The sequence below is a fragment of the Mesoplodon bidens genome (assembly GCF_964165515.1).
Source record: "Mesoplodon bidens genome assembly, chromosome: 2".
In the NCBI taxonomy this organism is placed as follows: Eukaryota; Metazoa; Chordata; class Mammalia; order Artiodactyla; family Ziphiidae; genus Mesoplodon; species Mesoplodon bidens.
The window spans coordinates 91,920,835-91,946,319 of NC_138177.1; positions in this window are offsets into that span (position 1 = coordinate 91,920,835).

A 25,485-nucleotide genomic window follows, 5' to 3' on the forward strand; every position below is an offset into this window, starting at 1 on the left:
TGGTTAAAATAATTCTATATGTAAAGTAGGTATGGGATATGTAAATATTTGTCCTTTATCTCTGTAATAAATCTAAATTAAAATGTATAAATATATTGTATTCAGAACTACTCTTAAATGCCTCACACAGTCAAAATTCCTTTTGAATATGAGTTGAAGGCAGGACGCATAGTTGTAATTATTTATTAATCATACATTTAATATTCCCCAAGCTGCCATAACATAACATGCCATAGACATGCTACTAAGAAGAACTTGCTCAGCATTGCAGTACAATGCAGACAATTTTCCACAGGGAAAGAAAAAAAAAACATATCTTTTCACCTATTGCTGAGTAAATCACTAACGATTTTGCCCATTTGAGCTGAGAAATAATTAGTGGTATGGGATAGAGGCCAAGCATGTCAATAATTTGAAAATGTGCTCCTACTTATATTCTGATTTACCCATTTTGGATTTATCTGTAATTTCTGTACACTTTATGAATTTCCCTTCTGTCACAACCTCAATCTTGATAACTTGCTTTTCTGAAATAGTAATTTAAAAATAATGGCCATATTTTCTATAGACACAAATTGTAATTATATGAATAATAATAAAAATGATAAAACCTAAGCCAATTAGGTACATATGTTAATTTTTTTTTTGGATGACAGCTTAATCTGACTTCTTTTTTCTGCAGTAACTAAGCCACAAGCAGTACAGCCTCAGAGTATCAGAATGCTTAGAGCCAATGGTGATGGTTTAATGGGTTAATCCCTGGCATGAAAACCTTAGTATTTTAAGGCTCTAAGTGGCTGCAAGGTCATTTGGTTTTCTTTCCTGATACAATATAGAAGCATTCAAATGGTGGCCTTATCCAGTCTTTCAAACCTCCAGGATAGACTAATGTGTAGTCTCCTTAAGCAAACTTTTCTGGAGTTCACACTGAAAGTGGAATAAATCTGTAATCAAGTGTATAATCTCATCCTTTGTTTCAAGAAAGATGGCAAGTTAGCTAATGTTTACTTCTGTGTCTTTGTGTAATGTGTTAACTGAAATAGGTCATTGGATAATCTTAGAATCAGAGAATTAGTGATGTTAGAGATCAACTATTCTGGACACTTGAAAGACAGGCATTCAGCCTGAAGGAAAAGGGACAGGAACATGATAGAAATGGTCATGACCTCATCAGTCAGTCATGCTTGCAGTTGTTACCATTTTTTAAGTGTATGTTCTTGGCCCTGTCTGCTGCTAATGGTGAGCCATTCTTGCAAAAAAATATAAAAATTATGTTTATACTTATAAAATACATTACACAAAATTCATGGGTGGTGTTCTAAGACATATAAGTGGCATTCCAAGAAACAAGTTCTGAAAATGAAATAAGTCATTAAATTGGTAGTTATGGCATGTGATTCCATGTAGTGCTGATGCCTTGCTAGGCTATCTGAATAATATGGTACTTGAATACAACTCAATAATGTTCATAATCATTTCCCAGTGTTTGAACATTTGCCATAGACCACAGTTCTTTTAGACACTTTAACAGAGTACATGAAAAGAGAAAGAAGTCGTGAATAGTGTGTGGAATGCTTTAAATGAAATCAGAAATTGATTGAAAATCTGAATTAGCAAAAGCAATATTGATTTCAATGGCAGAACAAAAGTCAGAACAAGGAGAAAATGTATTTTCATCCTCAAGAAAGGAAATGAGCTGATACTAAACAACATATACTCTAATGTCCACCTTGAAGATGCTTTCAGAACCACTCTTAAAAATTCAATCAAGGAAAATGCAAAATTAAAGGTGTTCTGTGTCTGAAATATTTTTTTATGAAACAAAGATCAAGACTTTCAAGGAATTAATGCTTTGTGTATTTTAAACTTTCATTTTAAGAATAATAACTTAAAGAAGGCAGGTGACATCATCAAAATGGTGACATAGGTTATTCCTAACTATAGTCCCCCTAACAAGACCAACTAACCACTATGCCTAGACAGGGGAGCACTGTGAAACTGCAGAGCCCAGGTGAGGCTGAAGCACTTTATGGACAACAAAGACTGAGAATGTATGCATTAGAAAAGCAAGAGGAACAGTTTCACTTTGACCACATCACCCCTTCCTGGGAGGGGGCACAGTGCCATACTGAGAAGGCCCCCCTGGGCTCATGTTTCTCCAGTGAGGAAAAGAGAATACAAGGTGGATATCCAGCTTCCCCAGCATTACGGGACGCTTCCTGACAGGCTCACTTAGGTCCTACCTCACAGGGATCACCTGGAGAATCTGCGGAGCTCAATTACTGGGATTCAGATAGAGGCAGATAACCTGCACATCCTGGCAGAACGCATTCCTGCTTGCAGCAGCGCCTGAGCAGTGATCCCAGCCAGCAGCTCTACAGATCTGCAGAAGTGAGCCAATGGCCAGTCAGGCCAGTGAGCTCAGTTGGCAGTTTGGCCTGATTTGGATCTCTAGCACAGGGCCATGCTGCCATGGAGCACATTCCATGCTCAGGCGGGAGAGCAAATTTACAGTCCAGCCCAACTGTTAAACATAGAATCCAGATCCACTGCTCTGGAAACCGTGGCCACAGCACTCTGCAGCTATGGAAGACATCTCTGGCCCTCCTAGGCAGGGAGCCAAACCCACAGCCCTGCCCAACTGTTAAGCATAGTTTCTGGCCCTGCATAACCAGGGGGCCTGAAAAGACCCCGAGGAGGCTTAAACCTCAGCCTATGGAACCACCTGGCTGCAGAAATCAGCCTATAACCCTACTAAGCATGGAGCAGAGCATATGACCTTGAAGGACTGCCGAACAACCTGCGGCCTCCCCCAAGCAGGGAGCACAGTCAGCGACCCCACCCAATCACAGAGCATAACTTGTGGCCCTACCTGACCAAGAAGCCAGGACAGTGATGTTGCTCAACCCCAGAGCATGGTCACCAGCCCCACCCAACTGGAGGGTGCAGCTAATGGCCCCACCTGACCAGAAAACCCAGCCCACAACCTCTCCCAACAGTGGAGCACACCCAGTGGTCTACCCAACCATAAAGCCCAGCCTGCTGCCCTGCCTAAATCCCGGTTCGGGAGGACAGCCTGAGGCCTCACCTGAACAGCCCAGATAGTGGCCCCATCCAAACCTGGAAGACAGCCAGCAACTCTGTCCAACTAGGGAGCTCACCCAGAGGCACTGATTGAACATGAAACCCAGCCAGAAGGCCTACCCAACTGTGGAGCCCAGCCAGTGGCAACCTGTCCCCCAACCTAAGAGTAAAATGCAGTGACCTCACCCAACTAGAGATCCCAATAGCAAGCTCCATCTGTTGGCAGATACTGCTAGCTGACCCATCCAGTACCCTACGATAAGCTGTCTGGAGAAGGCCTTAACCTGCAGAAGCAAAACCTGTAAACTCTGAAAGAGGAGACTGTTTACTCAAATGCACAGATACCAACACAAGGTTACAAGAATCACAAAGAATCAGATAAACGTGACACCACTAATGGAAACTAAGCTCCCATAATTGACGCTAAAGAAATGGAGACCATTGAATTGTCTGGCAAAGAATTCAGAATAACCCTCTCAAAGAAGTTCAGCAAAGTACAAAAAAACACAGAGAGACAACTAAACAAAATTAGGAAAAGCATGCATGAACAAATGAGTAGTTTAACAAAGAAATAGAAACCATCAAACAAAGCAAATGAAAATGCTAGAGCTGAAGAATGCAATGACAGAACTGAATAATTCAAAAGAGAGCTTCAACAGCAAGTTTGAAAAAGCAGAAGGACAAATTTGTTTCCAATTTCCATTGAAAATTATCCAGTCAGGAGAGCAAAAAGAAAAAAATAAACTATGAAGAAAGACTATGGGTTTTATGGAATACCAACAAAATAGATTAAATGTATGCATTATGGTAACCCTAGAAGGTAAAGAGAAAGAGAATGGGACTGAGAATCTATCTAAAGAAATAATGACTGAAAACTTCCCAAACTTGAGGAAGGAAATGAACATCCAGATTCATGAGGCTCAAAAGACCCCAAATAGGTTGAACCCTAAAAGAGTTAAACCAAAACACATTATAATTAAATTGACAAAAGTCAAAGAAAAAGAGAAAAATTTGAAAGCAGCAATAGAAAGACAACTTATCACACACACAGAGGCACCCCCATTAGACCACCAGAGAAAGCTCATTATATTGAAAGTGAAACATCTGACATTGAACTCCTTTGTTAATTCATTTCTAAAGGTGAACACTGAAGATGTGTTTGTTTTCATGTTGATAATATGACTACAAATATTACATTACTCTATAATGTATGGTAAAAAAAAAATGGCTTCATCACTAATTAAGAAACTCACGGTGCAGACATGTGCAGGAAATTTGTTATGGTAATGCATAGTTTATAATCCAAACAAGTTACTGTATCCCATTTTTTGATAATAATATTTTTTGAAATACAAGCTGTAACTATCAAAATTTGCAAATATCCGATACATACAGAGAACTGAACTACAAAATTTGGGGGCTGGTATCGAACACACATACATCATCATGGCAATATGTATTTTCTCTTCTTATGGTTTATTACAAATTTAACTTTAGATATGTTTGAGCCTATAACAAATGATTGTGTAATTGTCCTACAATTCTATTGATTTTTTTTGTAGTCAAGTTCTCTAATATTTCATGTTGTTAAAAAGACAATTGGAAATATTTAATCATAGAGTAAGAGTGGAATTTAAAGTTTTGAAGCTTTGGAGGGAACTTCAACTATTAAAGACAAAGCATTCAAACAGGTAGACACTGAGATTTATCCCTACAGAAGAAACAATTGAACAAATTAAATGATGAGAATGTAAATATACATAATTGTAGGGGCTTCCCTGGTGGTGCAGTGGTTGAGAGTCCACCTGCCGATGCAGGGGACACGGGTTCATGCCCTGGTCCGGGAAGATCCCACATACCACGGAACAGCTAGGCCCGTGAGCCATGGCCACTGAGCCTGTGCGTCCAGAGCCTGTGCTCCGCAACGGGAGAGGCCACAACAGTGAGAGGCCTGTGTACAGCAAAAAAAAAAAAAAAAAAAAAAAGTGTGTATATATATATATATATATATATATATATATATATATATATATATACATAATTGTACTTTTGGAATATCTGACCTGGTGTGAAGAATCTTTGAATTAAGCTTCTGGCTTTACTTGAATAAATTTATATTCTGTATTATAATAAAATGAAATTGAGAGGATCAATGATTTTGAAGAATGCAAATTTGGCAAAACATTCAAAATAATAATAAAATGAGTCAAATCATTGACAAGTTTTAATTATAAAAAATTTGTTGAACATTTTTACTTCAAATGGAGGCAAGAGATAGTATCTGAAAATGTTTGAGCTGAAAGATTTCCACATTTCATACAAAAAATATAATTCAGACTATCTTATATTTAGCAGAATTTGCTCTGAATATACCACATTCCTCAGCACTCTTAGACTGAATATTTTCTCATATGTTTTTTCAAATATTATGTTCTACATAGAAAAGTCAATTGGAGGTACCATGAATATCAAATTTATTGATCACAATATGTAATTTTAACGAGATTCTAGATAATATAATGAAAAACTAAAACTAAATTAATATTGAAAAAAACACTTTTTAGAAATAATAGCAGTGATATGAGATAAAGGTAGCTAAGGAAGTGCTTAAATTATGTGATACCATATGAAGAATAATTATTATGATGTTATTTTTAATGCTCAGGTAACCATTATAAATGTTTCATTTTCTTTTAAAGTACACAGATATATTTTATTTATTTTTTAGAAATAATTTTACTTCTATAAATATTTTTGTATGGAACTATTTTCTAGATCTACCAATATAAGTGAAACCAATTTTATTGACTGTCTCAACATTTATATTACTTAAATTATTGAAAAGCCTTTTTTCATTCTCTGAACTATCCCAGTTTGAACAAAACTTGACTTGGACAACATGATTACAGTTGATAATATTATAATCCCCATTTTAGTTTAGAGAAAATGGAACCTTTTCAAAGTCACCCAGTTAATAAATGCTAATGTAATATGCAAAAAAACTTATAAAAATGGGGTAAGAACTATAACCTATAGATATCTATGGGTTGGGGAGCATATTTGGTTCATGAAAGGCATTATTTATTTCTCATGAGAATCCCATGAATTAGCTTAAAATTATTTCTATTCTTACTTTATAGACAAGGAAATTGAGGCTTTTTGAAGTAAGATAATGTGCCTAAGATCAACAGCTGGTAAGTGAAAAAATGGGATATCATGCTCTGTCTGATTTCATGCTCATGTCTCTTACCCATTCTTTTCTCTCCTCCCCCAACTTTATTGAGATATAATTTACATATAACATTGTGTAAGATTAAAGGTGTGCAATGATGATTTGACACACATATATATTGTGAAATGTTTACTGCAATAGGTTAGTTAACACATCCTTCACCTCACATGATTACCATTTTATTGTCTTTCACACCCATTCTTAGTGGAGGTTTTAAAAGATTCTTAGGAAAAACATTAGATACCCAGAAAAGGAAAAATAATCACTACTTTGAAGATAAAGAAACCAAGGTTAGCTAATCAAAAAGGACAAAGTGTGGTCAATATTGCCAGCATGTAAAGAAAATGGATTTTAACTAGGTAAGCCTGAATTCAAATCCCAGGCCCACAACATACCAGCTGAGCAATCTTGAAGTCTGTTTTTTATGATCTGTGAGATTCGGTACTTTGTCAACAAAATGGCAAAACTAGTATCTATCTTTAAAGAGTGGTTTGAGAATAAAATAGAGTAGTACTGTAAAAAGTCTAAAATAGTGCGTTGACCATTGCAAGTACTCAGTAAATGTTATCTATTACTATTATTGTTCTCATTGATAATAGAAATAAAGCAATAATTCTTTGAGAAATGGCTCCATATGAGTCTCTGTTTGCTAATGTCACAGAACCTGCCTGCATTGCCATATGAATAGGATTTTGCTGCCTGTATGTTTAAACTTGGAAAATAACTACTAAAATAAATATGTGGATTACTAATGAGAGGATGGGTTTGTGGAAGACAGTGTTTTAATAGATAGGTCTAGGCAGATCTAATTCTTATCATCTTCCTTGCCTCAGAATTAGGGGTATACTTCTCATACCATATTACCCTATAATAATCAGTGGATGGAACCAGGAAGCCAAGATGGTATAGTTGGTCTCGAGATAGAATCATTTCAAATGTTTTCATGTTGACCCCAAAGTTATTTAGCATTGTATTCTGTCGAGGGATGGGGGCGATGGTAAATTTGGTAATACAATCTTATTAATGGCCTCAAAGTTAATGTGTTTTGTGATTGTCTTTCAAAGGGATAAATGGCAAATTAAAGTTGTGATTCTGCCCATTTCTCCAAAGATTTACATTTTAGTCTTGGAGCAATAATATAATATGTAATTACTATATAATTATGTAATAATATAATATAATGTGAAGAGTATTTGACATGAAGATCTAAAGATCTGCCATCGTACTAGAAATGTAAATTTTAGCAAGTCTCTTACTTTTCTAAGCCTCAGTTGTATAATCTGCTAACAAAAGTGATGTCTGAAAGTTCAAATGTGATAATACAAAATAGAGACACTTTGCAAACTGGAAAATTTTCTAGGTAGTTACATCATGTCATAAACCTTGTGTAAATTTAGATATTATATGACAAATAAATACTAAATCTTTTATATTTCTAATACACATGGACATTGTATGTAGAATCATTACAAAGATTAAATAGCTTAATTTGTTTAAGTATCTAGTAATGAACTTTTATTCATTTGGTTCAAGGACTTACACATATTGAACCCTGGCTATAGACCAGGCAGTATGTTACAATGGTAAATAGAACATAAAGTGTCCCTGCTTCATGGAGTTTATCATCTACTAGGAGGGTTGGACATAAACATATACATGATTGTATCATTAAACACTGTGATGACTTCTATGAAGTAAATTAACTGGATTCTATGAGAGAGAATAGAAGCTGGGGAATGGGAGCCAACTTGGATTGGAGAGTTCGTGGTATAATATTTGAACTGAACCCTAATAGATGAGTTGATTTTAGTCAAGTGAAGACTGTTGGCTGATGAGTGGGGAGAAGTGAAGGAGCTGTCTAAACAGAAGAAATAACACCTGCAAAACCTGAGGCAGGCAAGAGGTTGGCATTTTCTAGGAACTGTTTCAATGAGGTTGTCATGCAGAAACATGAGATGAGTTTGAAGATCTTGACAAAAGCCAAATCATGCAGGTCCTTGGGGCCATGTTAAAGAGATTGCATTTTATTCTAAGTGAAATGGAAAGCCACTGAGAAGGATAGTAGAGGGAAGAATGAAGGTTCCGTATTGAACAAGTTGGTTGGCAACAACCTTGAGGCATGTAAATGACTGAGTCAGGTAGTTAACTGGATATGAGCCTGTCATTCAGAGGTTCAGAACTGGCAATATCAATTAGGAACACAGTTTATAAAATCATGGGAATGGTTGAAACACTTAGGTAGAGAGTCTAAGAAAAGAACTACAGTGTCTGAACCCAAGGAATTCAAGCACTGAAAAGTTAAAGAAGAGTAGCTAGCAAAGGAGACTGAGAAATAATTGCCAAAGTAGTAGGAGGAAATGTGGCACCAAGAAGTCAATGAAGTCTGTGTTTTGAGAAATTGTGGCCAATTGGGTGATGCTCAAAAATCCATATGGAGGTCAGTGTTAACTTTAGCAAGCGTGGGTTAGATGCAGTGTTGCAGGCAGATGATAGATTCAAGTGAGTTAAAAGGTAAACAGGAAAACCAGGGCAAGAAGAAAATTCTTCAGAAGTTTTGGATGCAAAGAGGAAGAGAAATACAGATCAGTAACTGTTGGGAGATGAGATGCTTCTATTTATTTATTCAAGATCAGAAACAGTAGAATATGATTATATGTTACTAGGAATACTCCAATTAAGAGGAGAGGTTTAAGATGAAGGAGAGAGAAAGAATAACCAAAGAAGTAAATTGTTTCCTTGAGGAAACAAGAGAACCTGGGATTCAGAATAGAAGCAGAAGGACTCTGTTAGGAGAAGAGGTTAATGATCATAAAAATACAGTGATTAAAATTTACTCAGTTGTGCGGTACGCAGGCCTCTCACTGCTGTGGCCTCTCCCATTGCGGAACACAGGCCCTGGACGTGCAGGCTCAGCGGCCATGGCTCACGGGCCCAGCCGCTCTGCGGCATGTGGGATCTTCCCAGACCGGGGCACGAACCCATGTCCTCTGCATCGGCAGGCAGACTCTCAACCACTGCTCCACCAGGGAAGCCCTACTCAGTTGTTTTAATCTCTTCACTGATGTTCAGCTTCAAGGGTACAGCCTAGAGTCAGATAAATAGGTTAATTTAGCTTAGATTTTTGCCAGAGCAGTATAAGGGAGTGAGAAGGAGACAACAATGGCAGTTTGCTAGAGAGTGATTGTAGCTGGTTGAGCTTGGGACGTTTGATAATAGACTGATGTAGACTTTGTAGCAATAAGCTGTATGGTATAAGGTATAAGCCTAACTACGTTTGAGATATGCCCTGTAATGTATGTTCAGTTTGAAGGCTAAGACCTGTTTCTTTATTGCTATTTCTGAAATATGTCTAGACATGAACATTTTGGTAGCTAAAATGTAATGCTGCTTTTTGTCATTGGCATTCTTCTCTTCAATAAAGTAAGTAATCTAAGCTGTAAGAATAAATGTCTTTATGGATTTCTATAAAAGTTATCTTCATTTTCAATTATAAAAATGGGCCTTGTATACATCTTTTAACAATTTTATTCTGAGTTGGTCCTCATGCAAAGATTTAGCTCACTGCTGAGACAGAGGGCATGGTAGCTGTTAAAAACAACCACAGGCTCAGAGGACAAATAGGTAATAGCTTTGGGGCAGCTGCCTTTACTTGTAACATTTCTAAAGGGATAGGCCAAGTAACGTTTGCTGCTTCCAGAAACTTTCTTGTCGCTTGATACCTTGGATGTTTGCTTGGCCTACTGGGTTAAAGATATTCCAAATTTGCTTTAAGAAATTTAAAAATATGAGTCAAAATATGAATATAAGTTAGATTGAGCACATATGTAAAGGAGCTAATTTTTAAACCTTTTTTGAACCTATTTCCCTGTTCACAATCTACTCTCTCTTAAGATGTACATTCAATAGATTTTTTTTAAAGATGAACTATTAATTACCCTCCTATCCAGAAACACAAACATGTTCTTCCTGCAAGACTCCCTCCTTTCCGTCTATGAAAATCCATCCAGCAAATACCACTCTCCCATCTAAGCCCTCCATCTCAGCCACCAATACCTTCTTGCCCTTTGAGGTGATAGCATGTAGTGGTGGAAGTGAGGATGCATTTACAAGACAGCAGACTTCCCCACGTAACTAACATTTCCAAATTCTATCATTTAGTGGGATGATTTGGTGTTTTAACTTCCTGTTCATTATAATGAAAATTTTAAAAAGAGAGAATTTTCTGTGGTTGCTCTAAGTAAGATTAAGATAATTTTTTTTCATAAAATATAATCAAACTTTCATTAAAAAATAAGTATGTAGTTGAAATCTATAAGCAATTTAGTATTTCCATAAATATATATGTTTTTATTTTAACTTCCTCCCACTTGTTATTGGCTTGGTACATTGTTGGAAAATGTGTAATAACTATTCACAAACTCTAGGAGAGGTACTTGATAAGTATTAAATGAGTAACACTGTATGCCATACCCATAAATTAGCTCATATAATTCTTACATCAACCCTTGAGAAATGAGTGTATTATCATCATAATTTATCCCTGTATAATAAATGACAAAATGAAGATAGGAGGAGTGTAGGGCTTAAGTAACTAGCCTAAAGACAGAGCTATTAAGCAGTAAAGGCAGTATTTAAGCCCAGGACTCCATATGCTAATTTCTGTGTTCTTCCTGCTATTTACACTGCCTTCCCAATGCTGCACTGTAGGAGCTAGGGCAAGTCACGTGAGTGGATTTAGGTGGTAAAAAGAAAATAGGAGATGAGAGGTGGGGTGCATGGCATGTGCTTTCTTCTGAAAATGCTTTGGAGGAACTAGTCTTCCATGTAGAATACAAGCCCATGACTTAAGCCTTGTCTGCCATACCTCTTGGCATAGCCTCACTTTTTCTGTCACTCATTATATAGGGTCTTAAGAGATTTTAATAACATAATATCTTTAATAACATATCATGAAGAAAGCATGCTATTAAAAAAGGGAATTATAATGCTGCAGTATAGCCCTAAGTCAATAACCCCCAATTATAAATGTTATACCATTTATAAGATTGTTTTTTCACCAGAGGAAAAGTATTTGTGCTTGTCATACATACCTGTGTGGTACACATAGTTAGTAAAACTGATAGTATTAATAAAAATCTTAATAGGCTTCATGATTAGAATAAAATTATATTTTGATCCAAATCCCTAATTAGAACAGTACATTTACCAACTGTTCTCATGGGAAATGGAACCAGAATTCATCAAAGTAATACCTAATTAATCCTTCTTTGTAACAGATGTCAGCCTTATTTTCAAGTCTTTTGTAGACAGTGACTCGCTGTATGAATCTTTTAATTGTCTATCTTGGGTTATTTATTTTTAACACTATAATATATGGTTAAATAAAGGAGATGGAGATAATCAGTTTAACTGTGGGTTGAGTCTGTTTAGCTACTATAGTAGAGATACAGAATGGTGAACACAACAGACATATTTATGATTCCATCAGAATCAATTTAAAATAAAATGCAATAGTAAATCTGTTAATAGTGCACTAATACTGGGCTAGGGGTTAGGAGATCAGCATTTTATCATGACTAGGCCATACAGCATTGCCTGACCTCAAGCAATTCATCCAACTCTTTGGACTTCAGATACTGAATCTGTGTGATGAGGCCACTGGACTGTGATTTTTAGGGTCCCTTCCAGGGCAAAGATTCATTACCTTCTAAAAATCATTCCATTTTTATAATTCACATTCTATTTTAATTTACTCTGTACATATGTATATAGGTATGTGTATGAGAATATGTGTGTGTGTATACACACACACACACATATCTCTATCTATACTTACACTTAGTTTCAATTCCATTCTATAGTGTCTTTGATGAAGAACAGGAGCAAGACAATGATAGCTGGTAAAGTTACTTATATTTTTAGATATATCTTATCTACTATAGGTAAAAAGGGAACCACTTATTCAGTGGCAGATTTCAGCATGTACCTCTGGGAAGTATAATATTACATTTTAAATACTATTTCATTGATTGGTTAGGAAAAATAATTATGACAGAAATTTAGAATATGTAGCTTTGATTCCTATCAATGATTCCTTACTTAAGTAATGCATATTTATAGTCCAGTAACTACTTATCAAAGATGACAAAAGTATAATCTGAAAACAGAATAAATATAGAATAGTACATGTCAAAAATAGTGTCAGTTAAAAGCATCAGCTTGTAAATAGGAATTTAGGCATCACTATTGTTGAAGATTTGAACTGTGTGATCTATATTTGGATTAAGACTGCAAATGTTTAACCTGTAGGACTCTGTTGGCTTTGCATTATATCTCTATAATGTTTAACAAAATTTCACGAACTTGGTAGCCTTTATAATGCCAGAAAGGCTAATAATGGCTAAGGATCATTAACATTTATTACGAGTTCACTCTATACAAGGCTATGTTTTATGCATATTACCTCTTTTATCTCATTTCACCTTCAAAACAACCCTGTGAGGGTTGTTTTATTAACAACCTGTGGGTCCTTTTATTAACTTTATTTTGCAAATGAAAAAAAACTGAGGCTTCAGAAGTAACTTGGCCGAGACCACTGAACAAAAGTAGAGGGGACCCAGAATTCTAATTCAGGCAGTTTGGTTGCAGAACCTTATGGATACCCAGTGACAGTGAAAGCAACCAATTAACCAACAATAATGCAGATCACTCTTGAATGTGTTTATCTTTAGTCAGACCTGCCTACCTAAGCCCTAGACATGTCTGCCACCTGCCTATTAGACTCACCCACTAGGAAGTCTCAGAGTCCCATCCACTGCACACAGTCACTGATCTCTCACCCTGTGCATGAAGCTTGTTCCTCCTCCAGTGATTTTCTTATTTAGGCAATGGCCCATCATTCATCTATGGCTCAAGGCTGGGAATAAACACTGTCTTCTCTCTCTTCACTTGCGACATCCAATTATCTATTACATCAATTCAATTCTATTACTCAAATACTTTTTAAATCCAATTGCTCTTCTCTATTGCCATAGGCTCCACCCTGGTCCAAGAGACTGTCATTTCTCATGTGGACAACTGTAAAATTTTCCAATACTGGCTGCTCTTCTAGTTTTGCTCCTCTTCAATCCCTTCTCTATGCTTTAGCTACAGTGATGTTTCAAAATCACATATCTGATCATATAACACAGCTGCTTAAAACATATATCTTTTCATTATTTTTGGATATTGTCCATCTTCCTTAACATGTTTATTAGATCTGCTCTTTGCTTACCCACCTGCCCCCCAACCCCAGATTATCTGATGCTATTATCTCCTTCCGCCTTATGTCACAGACTTAGTGCTTTTCTTTTAGTGCCTTGCTTTTACCTTTACTGCTTCAAGACCTTCACATATTCATTTAAAAGTCACTCATCAATCACCTCCTAAATGATGGCCACTGTCCTAAGCACTCAAGTATAGTTAGTGGTAACCAAGATTGACAAAGTCCCTGCTATCATGGAACTTTTCTTTTAATGGTTTAGAGGGACAAACCATAAACAAAGAAAATAATGTATTTTCAGATGGTTGTGATTTTTATGAGGAGGACAGGGCAATGGGACAGAGAGTAAGGGGATGTCTGGGCCGGAGTATAGGACATACATGTGCTTATAGATGCCTGGACTAGTCTTACATTCTTCCCTCAGCATCCCACCCCACTTTTCACTCCATGCCTGGCTAACTCCTACTTACATTTCAGGTCTCAGCTTAACCATCACTTGGTTTGGAAGGCTTTTCTTGACCTCTCCTCTATCTAGACTAGAATAGGTACCTTTATTCTCAGGCCCCCACGCTTCTTTGTTCTTTATCTTTTGTAATTCCCATCACACTTTAAATTACTAATTTAAAGTATTTAAATAATTAAAACACTTAAATAAATGTTTACTTAAAATAATTGTACTTATATAGTTATAATAAATAAATTATGACAAATAACACAAATTATGTTATTAATATATTAAATATAACACATAATAATAATACTTAATTACTTAAAATAATAATTACTTTAAATAACTATTTGAAATCTGTTTCCTACACTCTAAATTCTACAAAAAAGGACTACTTACTTATTTCTGGGAGATACCGCAGTAAAAAAGACACATAAGATCCCTACTCTTATGGGGCTTTCATTCATAGTTATGTTTGGGAAATCACAAAAAAAAATTAAGCAAGATAATATCAGTTAGTTAAAAGGGTTAATACCAATATTTGATTATAATTTTAGCAAAGAAAAAAAGTACAGCTTTTTCAAAGCCTCCAACTGGGGGACCTGCCCTCTCTGAAGTTTTAGGTATGGCTTCTCTGAGGAAGTGACGATTAGGGTGAAGCCTGGATGGTAAGAGTTAGCTTGGTGAAGATTTGACTTGGCAAGATGAGAAAATATCTCAGGGAAGTATAGTGGAGAGTGATAGGGGTCTTGGTAGTGGTGCTAGTTTACTGGGGGTCAGAGGAGTTTTCCTGAGGAGATAAATTTGAGCTGGGACCTGATTAGCAAGAAGGATGCAGCCTTAAGAATGCCAGGATGGTAGAATTTCAGGAGAAAAGAGCACAGAAGTCCTAAAACAGGAATGAGCTTGCTGTAGTCTAGGAAAATTGAGGACTAGCATGGCTGAGGTGTAGTGATCAAAGGGAGATGTGGTAAGAGACATGGCTTGAAAAGTAGGCAGAGGCCAGATCACAGAGGGCCTTGCTGCCCACTGCAAGGAATTTGGACTTTATTCTAGGTGCACTGAAAAACTTGGAAGATTTAAGGCAGGAGAGTAGCATGCCTTCTTTATGTTTTAAAAAGATTACTCTGGTTGTAGACAAAGGATTTTAGGAGGCAGGAGGGCATGCAATGAGACCAGTTAAAAGCTCATAAATAACATAAAAGATCACCTCTGTAACGTGAATGAAGTTTCAGAAAGGACTGTTGTACACTCTATCATAGAGATTATTTTATTTGGGAACAAAAGAAAGATGTAGTAAAAATACTTAGGAGTCAGGGAGATTTGGGTTGAAACACTAGGCTGCTTGGGACCTTGAATAAGGAATTTATATGAGAAGAATAACCTAGTCCTCACAGAGTTACTAAGAGGACCAATGACGTGATGCTTTTGAGCTTATGATAGTATTGGTGCATGAAGGAACCCAATAAATATGCTTCCATTCTCTCCCCTTAAAAGACAAATACTCCATGTGAGGAATAATACATTAGATCTCCGGTGACTATTGACTTTACAGGAGTGATGTGTATTACAGGAGGGTCTACAATCTACCAGGCACTGTGCCAGGAGCTGTGGCCACAAGTTCCCTTTCTCAGGCACTTACAGAAGAGTAGGAAATATAGACAATAAGCAGGTGATTATACAAAGAGTTATATGATGATAATTGCTGTGAACACTGCAAAGGACAAAATTCTTAACTGTGTACACTAGGAAGAGTTTATCCAATCTGAAGTTCATGGGAAGGTTCCAGGTGGAATTTAATGAGAGACCTGAAGGGTGAGTCTTAGTTAGGTCATAATTTACTTAATCTGGTCTCTTCCAAGGTGACAACTTGTAGAAAATAAGTTTTGATAAGGATTGGAAAGAAAAACCAAGAAACAGAACCTGGCCTGAGGTGAGAAGTTCAATGCCAGGGAGCCAGGTATGGGGTGTGTGTGTGTGTGTGTGTGGTCTGTGATCCATGATGGGGAAGAGGAAGCACACAAGTTTAGTGCTCAGCATAGACAATGGACAATATCACAGAGGGTAAAGTATCATGCTCATAACATCATACTTTTTCTTTCCAGCTTATAAGACATTGTGAGCATAAATGGGGAGAAGAGATTAGACTCAGGGAAGTGGGGTTAATAGATAGTTTAGGAGTTTGGGCAACTTTTTCAGTCAATGTGAACTGAACAGTTTCAGGCACAAATAATTGAATGATAATTTCTTCTTGCTGGTATCCATAAAAAAGAGATCAGTTCAGAGCTCCTCTACAAATTTGCAAATGCCCTAATTATGGTTTGAACACCAAAATATAAATTATGATCCAAAATCTAAATTGATCCATGAATAAAAAAGACCTTAAAGATATAAAGGTATTTTTTATCTATTAGTGCCTATTATCTCACAAATAATTTACTTGAAAGACATTATGTAATTTCAGGAATGATGAGAAAATTCAGAATACTAGGAGGCTATACCTATACCTCAATTCTGTTCTGTTCAAACCTTCAGATTGAAATGAAAGCCAGAAGTGCTCAAAATACAGCCTTTGATCAAGTACATTTTTGTATTAGAAGAATAATATTAAAGTGAAAATGTAAAGTCTATATTCTCATTTGGCAAATTATTATAAGTGCATTAAAAAACAACAACAACAACACATTACAACAAACAAAAACAAAGGCCCAACTCCATCCTGGGAGAAAAAATATTTTTGCGATTCAAAGACTCTTCATTGGGAAGGATTTTCCCTTAGTTTTTAAAGCTACATTCATTTTCCATCCCTGCTCATTGCATTTAGAGAAGGCCTAGTTGACAGTGTTCCTTCCTGTGTGTGCTGATGTGGCTGAAAATCATAGCCGCCAATCAGCAATTTTTGCGTGCTCTGGTTTCCAGGCTAGCCTGTTCTTTGAGCAAGAATCCTAAGTGCAGCTTGCCAAGCATGCTCTGTTGGTGGTTTTGGCCTCAAAGTCAGAGCGATGTCAAACTGAATTGTTTCACCTTTGATCACAGAACTCCTACTTGTCCTACAGGCTGTTGTGTCTTCTTTATGTCCTACAAGGTTATAGTCCTTTAAACTGGGTCATTGGAAATATTTTTCTTGCCTGCTGCACACAAGCAAAAACACCTTCAGTTTCCTCTGGTCATTCTTCTCGTCACCTGGAATATTCCATTCTTTTCCTGGGAGAGGAAGCTCAACTTAAAAAAATTATGAGTCAGGATGGAACTCTGCCATTTGGAGATATTCAGCTTTTACAAAGGGAGCCAGAATGTAAGAACACTTTCTTTCGTTGCCCTCATACTTACAGGGAGAGTATAAATCACTGTAAACCCTATGGCTTGATTGACTTGGTATAGGGGTTAACTTCTCCTGTGTTCTTTCTGAGGACAGTTGATGCTTTCTGCCTGTGGCTTTGGTTCATATGTTATGTATACTCACAGAATATAAGAAAGAGCATTCTTTAATGGCACTGCTGAATTTTACTCTGATATGGTGCTTTCATTCATCCCCATCCTCCCTTCGATTTAGGCTCTTTTAACCTTTTGGAGAAAGAAAACATCAGCTTCAACTGGAATTTTTTTGTCTTCCTTAAGCACAATATATAAACATAAAATGCCTAGCAAACTGCCTGACACAAAATAGATGCTGATTAAATGGTAACTGTATTTCATTTCTTCTAATTCATTCGTCTTTTAAAGTAACTAAAATAATACTTTTCTTTTTCTCTGAAGGATTTCCATAGTACTTTACTTTCCAAATTATTTTAAATCAATGGAATTAAAATAGCATTAATATGGAAAGATGTACAGTTCATCAGAGAACAGATTTAGGACTGGATTTCTTTGTTTACAGTTTTTTTTAATGGAATGGGAAGATGTTTACTATTATTAAATAGAAAAGTAAGTTACAAAAGCAGAATATACTGTATATAGTATAAGCCTAGTTTTTTTTTACTGTGTTTAGAGTTTTAACCAGAATAAAGAAAGAAACATGCTTAAACAATGAATTCATCTTTTTTTGTTGTTAATAACAATATTTGCTGTTTCAAGGGAGCAGATTTTGAATTCATAAATGGATTTTCATACTTTTTAAGATCTTCTTAAAATGACAGCTTATATGAAGTAAATGCCATCTAATAATGTGTGACTTGAAAAAGGTTTTATCTAAAGAAACTGCTACAAGAATAGGTTTGTAACTCCTACATCTGAAAAATACATCTATTCTTCTGATTCCATTCTTCAGGATAGATTCTTCCCTCCCAAAGAGAGATGTTTTCTATCATCCATAACAGCCAACCAACTCTTTTGGTCAATGGCCTTTGAGGCAGCAATCACATTACCCTCCTTAACACAGATTCTTCTAGAGACAGTTTATAAAAATAGTAGAATTTCCTTTTGTTTTCAACTAGGATAGGTAATGCCATCTTCCTGGAAGTGTTACAGATTTAAAAAAATAATTGATAAACCCAAGGAAGAAATTAGTCTTAACCTATCTGTAATGTGCAGAAGGACGTTAGAGGAAGAAAAGAAGCATCATCAGGGAAACTGCATGGAGAAAAGGGATTAGATCTGATGCCCTCTTGTGTTTTCTTCCAGCTCACACTCTGCAAAGTTCCAACACTTAGTGAATCAAATAATTCTATTCAGGGGTAGGAACAGGTATAAAAATAAATATTGTAGAGCTTTAACCACCATAGATTATTGAAATTCAGTAAACTCATAGAAAATTTGTATATATAAAGCAGATTTATTTTCATTATGTGAGCATGAAAACTAAAGAAAAAAAAAAGTTTCTATAACCTTAAAAGAGCTAAAATGATTTTCTCTACAAAAATTGTGTTCTCAAGTTTCACTGCCTTGTGCCAGTTTTCAGCCTAGAGTGAATTTTTATGGTTGAGTCATAAACCTCTGAAAATCATACCACAGGTTTATAGTGGAAGGAAGGCTGACACCACTTTAATTACAGTGTGGCAAGGGCCAGGGTGAGAAGCATAGATGGCATTAACTCTCTCACTCACACACCACTTCACACCTTTTCAAAGCAGGTGGGCTCTGCCATTCAATCCAGAAAATGTGGATTTCAAAATCACTGAGTTTATACAAGTCTTCTGTTTTATTTCAGTTTCTTTGCCCCTTCCAAGAAATACTATCTTTAGAGTTATAATGAGTAGTTTTATTCCTCAGATTTGGATCAAAGCAATCTGCCATCTCTGGAGAAACCAACCTTCCTAGGCTGTTGCAGTGAACATACTTTAGACTTGGAGTTATGAGCTAATTTTGGTGACTATTATCACTGAGATCTTTCTTTGGCTAACACATGAAAAATAAAGGGTTTGGTCTTCTCATGTGAAACTGAGAAATGACTTCAAAACTCATACCCTGCAAGAGGAAAATCCAAGCCTTTTGGCTACAACTTCTTCTCTGGTGGCGTTGCCCAAATTTTGATGAACAAGGAAATGATCAAGCAACCGTTTAAGAGGATCAATGAACCATAAGTGGCCCAAAATAACTGACTCATGAAAGCAGCAAAGCTTTTCATAGCTATATGAGGGACCTCAAATATGAAGACTTCTTTCATATTCACCAGTAGGGCATATTTAGCTTATAAACTGCTAAGGGATCATAACCATATGTTATATAGTGCTTACTACATTGTGAGCCCTTAAAAAACATCTCATTATAATGAGATGTTGAAAAAAAGGAGAAAAAGAAGACAGACATTTTCTTTGTACTAAGATACCTAGGAAATTTCATCCTAAAATGGCTGAGGAAACAGCCCTAATGAAATAAGCTAAGCTGGGACAGATCCATCAAGTCAATAACTACATTAGCAATTACATCCTTTTAGTGAAAAAGCAATCCTGAGCCATGTCTCCATAGCTATTGAGGGGATGTCTCCTCAGTTGTGCTGGGAGAGGCCAATACCTTTGGCTGCCTCAGCTCTCCAGGGCTTTCAGTTAAAGCAGCTGATGGATTAAGTTGGCAGCTAACAAGGGCGAGCCACCAGAGTGTATTGAGACTGTGTCTGGCAACTCATGGAAAATTCTGAGTCTAGATCCAATCAAAGTTTAGAAATGGATTTGATAGCCCCTGATAATTTTCTTTCTTTCCTTTTTTTTAAAAAATAAACTGGACATTCTGTTTTCTGTTAATGACTAACAAAGTAAACAACTACATGCTACTATAGATGGAGATGCTGAAAAACCATGTTTTCAAGGTGTCTTCACAGAATCATAATCTATTATTGCTGCAAGAGATCTTAGAGAAAAATCTTGGCTAATGACTTGACCAAGGCACTTCTTTTCTAATTCATAGACTTGCAATTCTCAAAAAAATGAACTTAAGGGCTTCCCTGGTGGCGCAGTAGTTGAGAGTCCGCCTGCCGATGCAGGGGACACGGCGTTGTGCCCCGGTCTGGGAAGATCCCACATGCCGCGGAGCAGCTGGGCCCATGAGCCATGGCCGCTGAGCCTGCGCGTCTGGAGCCTGTGCTCCGCAATGGGAGAGGCCACAACAGTGAGAGGCTCGCGTACCGCAAAAAAAAAAAAAAAAAAGAACTTAATACTATGGATGTTTTGCTCACGCTCTGTACTAATTTTTTTTTCCACTTACTATTTCATACTGTGTATGTAGCTTATTTTGCATTTTAAAATCCACAACCATTGCCCCCTTCTTCCCCCAGTTTTGTTCCCAGGTTGTCTGTCTCCCGGGTTTGTAATTCTCAAAATCTGATAAGATACAGACAATGAATTTAAAATCCATATAAGCAGTGGGAGTTGAAAAACCTTTGTTTATTTGTTTGGCTGGCTGGTGTTGTGAAGAATAAATCAATCGATCTTGGCTTAAAAGTGGTTCCAGCTGATCCCCATACATTTAGTCCTGCTTGGAATTGCTATTACATTACTTAAGCTGTTGAATTCACAATCGTTTAATGGACAGGCTTTGTCTTCTCCTGATAACCTGCATGCTGCTTGATTAGCACTGGTTTGATTCTCTTCTGGACACTTTTCCTTTAATTAAACCTGACAGCTTTTTGGCGTGGAACTTCTAGAAGCACCCTAGGATTACTATGTCCTTTCCATTTATAAAAGTCAGCTCCTAGATTCCACAGGATAATGTAGGTGAAAGTGCTTTGAAAAAGTAAAATGCATCATATAAATACAAAGTACAGTACTGGTATTTTCTCATTTGGGAAAGCAAACTTAGTGAAGCAGGTTTGGTACAGCAAGGTAGTTCAACTTTTGTTCTAGATTTTTCTGTTTCTTTTTTTCTCTCCCCTTCCTTTAGAGCACTTCAAAAACTTTCTCTTTTGTATCTATGAAGCCCCGAAGTTGCTTTTCCACCAGCATAAATAATAAACAAAGCAACGGATAAATATTGCAGAGCTGGCATTTTAGGAAAAATGACCTACTGAAATCTATCTGCTTTTGGCAATAGACAGATCAACTTTAGAGTACTGGAACAGCTAGATTATGGGGTTATTGAATATAAACAGTGGCAATAACATTGGCTATGATATTTTCAGACAGTGGATTTGAGATGCCAGGGGAGTGGAGTTACAGAGCTCTCAGGATTCAGGTTGATCCACAGGGTCGGCTACTTGATGATTTTCCTTAAGTCCATCCGTAAGTTTGCTTCTATTGAAATTCATAGGTCCACTCACATATAGAGGCATCCTGTAGGAAAAAACATAGTTAAAACATATTAATTAATTTTATATTTCTGATTTCCACAGTTCTCTAGTGCTTTTTATTTGGAGCTTCTTCTACAATCAAATGGCAAGAGATGTTATAGCTATTATAAATAACACACCCCAAAGATTCAAAGGTAGCTCTAACAGGTTTTGGTAACTCTGGGTGAAACTGTGAGTGAAAAAGAAAAGTGATTTTAAAAAATATGGCAGAGTAAAGAGTAAGCAAACTCAAAAACCTCAGTTAACAAAGTTAATACCATGTTGGCTAATGCACAAACAACTTCAATTTCCTTTAATTAGTTCAGAGTTAGGTGACAACATATTTAATCAGTGAACTAACAAGTGCAGCAGCTGATTGCTCTCACCACCCTGTGTGTATGTGTTGACTGAAACAGTAAATAAAATTACTTTCACTGCAACAATAAAGTGGCATCCTAATTTTATTACAGTAACAACCTTTTAGAAGTGGCATGCAGCAGTGAAAATTGATTATTTCCTAAGTACTTTTTCCCCCTTTTAACATGTCACTGTGGTTTAACCCTTTGGGAATGTGATGGCTAAATTGGAGTCCATCTGTCAAAAAGACCGACTACTGTGTCTCTTCTGCAAGGTACTGAGATGATCCTGAGTGCATTGCTTGAATTCACGTTAGCAGCTGTATTTCTAAGTGGCAAAATGTGGCCTTCAGCAGAGGAATCTGTTCAAAATTCAGTGTTTTTCCAATTAGTTAAACACACCTAGAAGCCAGCAGTTTTTTATAGTGTTTTTGTCAGTGAGATAGGAAATAGGTGTCATTTTTCTCATCCTCTTCATGACCTATATAGAGCTATTCATTTATTTTCTTTATATTAATTAGCTTGGATTTTGCTATGATTTTCCTAGGTTGGCAAAAGATAACTCTCAAAAGCAATGCTACTCACTTAGGAAACATTTCTTCCTAAATCCATGGTCCTTTGAGGGTTACAGTGTTTGGAGTACATTTTTCTTCAAACAGTTGTACAATTGAAACCACTAAGGTATAATAAAAATTGCTAAGAGTAACCTGCTCCTTTTGCCATCATTACCTGTAGAATATGAAAGACTCAGTTGATCTTTACTGTTTTTTTTTAACATCTTTATTGGAGTATAATTGCTTTACAATGGTGTGTTTGTTTCTGCTGTATAACCAAGTGAATCAGCTATACAGATACATACATCACCATATCTCCTCTGTCTTGCGTCTCTCTTCGACCCTTCCTATCCCACTCCTCTAGGTGGACACAAAGCACCGAGCTGATCTCCCTGTGCTATGAGGCTGCTTCCCACTAGCTATCTATTTTACATTTGGCAGTGTATATATGTCCGTGCCAATCTCTCACTTCATCCCAGCTTACCCTCCCCCCTTCCCATGTCCTCAAGTCCATTCTCTAAGTCTATGTCTTTATTCCTGTCCTGCCCATAGGTTCTTCAGAACCATTTTTTTTTTAGATTCCATATATATGTGTTAGCATATGGTATTTGTTTTTCTCTTTCTGACTTACTTCACTCTGTATGACAGTCTCTATGTCCATCCACCTCACTACAAATAACTCAATTTCGTTTCTTTTTATGGCTGAGTAATATTCCATTGTATATACGTGCCACATCTTCTTTATCCACTCATCTGTTGATGGACACTTAGGTTGCTTCCATGTCCTGGCTATTGTAAATAGAGCTGCAATGAACATTGTGGTACATGACTCTTTCTGAATTATGGTTTTCTCAGGGTATATGCCCAGTGGTTGGATCGTTGGGTGGTATGGTAGTTCTATTTTTAGTTTTTGAGGAACCTCCATTACTGTTCTCCATAGTGTATTTATTTACATTCCCACCAACAGTGCAAGAGGGTTCCCTTTTCTCCACACCCTCTCCAGCATTTATTGTTTGTAGATTTTTTGATGATGGCCATTCTGACTGGTGTGAGGTGATACCTCATTGTAGTTTTGATTTGCATTTCTCTAATGATTAGTGATGTTGAGCATCCTCTCATGTGTTTGTTGGCAATCTGTATATCTTCTTTGGAGAAAAATCTATTTAAGTCTTCTGTCCATTTTTGGATTAGGTTGTCTTTTTCTTCATTGGGTTTTCTTGCCTTTAGCCATCATAGAAAATATGGAGACGAAGTTCTTACTAAAATGTCTTTTGTTATCTCCTTATAAAGACTCCTGATCAAACATATCAGGAGGAATTTTAATTAAAAGAAAGCAAAATCTATATAGTAGGATCCAGGACACTTTTGTTCATTTCAGGCGGAGTGGTGATGTTGTTATACATCATCATCTTCATTGTTAGCTTTATTTGATGCATATATGCCAGGTAACCTAGCTGCATTATTTCCTTTAATCCTCACAACCACTCTGGGAGGTAGACACTATTATAACACTCATTTTTCAGATGAAGAAACAGACCCAGAGGAGTGAATACTGCAGTCGGATCTGAACCAGGCCTGCACCATGAACCTCAAGGTTGGTGAAAGGTGATCTTGCCCACATTGCTAAATTCATTTCCATCTTACATGCATTAGGGCTATTCCAACTGGTTTTTGACATCCTGGATATTACAGAAAAGACTTGGAGTTCTTTATCTGTGACCCCACTGGGGCTCATAGTTTCCTCCATAAGACAGATCTGCACCAAGGTCTCTGTTTCACACACCAACTTCCTCTCAGGACCAGAGATTGATTCAAGGGGGACATCATTGTTTTTCTTTCCAGAACGATAAACCTCTTTCTTTTGAGCTCATTTCAAAAGACAGGATAACCTAGGTCTTGGAGCCTGGTAGGCATGGGTTCAATCCCTGACTCTGTCTCTTATTATCTATGTGACTCTTGAACAAGTTACTTAACTTTTTTTTTTTTTTTTTTTTTTTGCGGTACGTGGGCCTCTCACTGTTGTGGCCTCTCCCGTTGCAGAGCACAGGCTCCGGACGCGCAGGCTCAGCGGCCATGGCTAACGGGCCCAGCCGCTCCACAGCGTGTAGGATCTTCCCGGACCGGGGCACAAACCGGCGTCTCCTGCATCGGCAGGTGGACTCTCAACCACTGCGCCACCAGGGAAGCCCAGGTTACTTAGCTTTTGAACGTCATTTTTCTGATTTGTAAAATGGAGCTGCAGATACACATTATACATAAAATAGATAAACAACAAGAATTTACCATATAGCACAGTGAACTCTATTCAATATCTTGTAATAACCCATAATGGAAAAGAATCTGAAAAAGATAGATACATATATGTGCATAACTGAGTCACTTTGCTGTATACATGAAAATAATACAATGTTGTAAATCAACTATCCTTCAGTTAAAAAAATGGAGCTACAGATACCTACTATATAGACCTGTTGTGAGTATTAAATGAGATCACAGAGCTCAAAAATTGTTATTCAATTCAAGAGATATATTAAACCAAACAGACAAAAAGTTTTGAACAACCACCAAACCTCCACAATTAAAGAGAGCCAACAAAAAATTATGTAGTACAGGCTTGCTTCTCATGTTTGTAGTTTACATACCACTTGTGCTACCAATGTCTGGAAGGCTGGAAATATATTTACATGAGGAGAAAATGATGTTTGTACAACTAGTAACACAGATATATGTGGGAGTACCCTGACTTTTGAAATGTCTTTTTCTATTTCTATGAGATGACTTGAGTGGTTTACATTTCTCTTAGTGGCTCCGGGTTTCTGCCACCATTGAATTCATTTAGTTGTGGGTTATCTCA